We start from the raw sequence: 374 nt of genomic DNA on the forward strand, positions 1-374 counted from the left end.
CTGGCTAAAAAGAAGTTGTTGGGCCAGCAGTGAAACCCCGTCTTTGAAGATGTATTGAATCAAGAAAAAGAAAAGCCAAGAGCTTAGAAGCAGTAAACACTGGAAGTTCGTGTTTTTTAGGGGAGGCAGGGCTAATGAGTGATTCTAAATGTTATCGTGGTGGTTGTGACTTTGGTAGTTGGAATTAGTAACAGCCTTTTTTGAGAGGAGTGTTGGCCGCAACGCCCGCGGTGACTCTATGTCAAGATTAATCTATACCTTAATCTATGTCTCAAAAAATGTTTTAATAAGAATACATGGATGGAGGATATATTTTTTGAGGTCTTGAATATCTGAAAGTGTCTTTGGGCGAAAAAAAAAAAAAAAAAAAAAAA

The sequence above is a fragment of the Bison bison genome, unplaced genomic scaffold (genome assembly GCF_000754665.1).
Source record: "Bison bison bison isolate TAMUID 2011002044 unplaced genomic scaffold, Bison_UMD1.0 scf7180017864143, whole genome shotgun sequence".
NCBI classification, from domain to species: domain Eukaryota; kingdom Metazoa; phylum Chordata; class Mammalia; order Artiodactyla; family Bovidae; genus Bison; species Bison bison.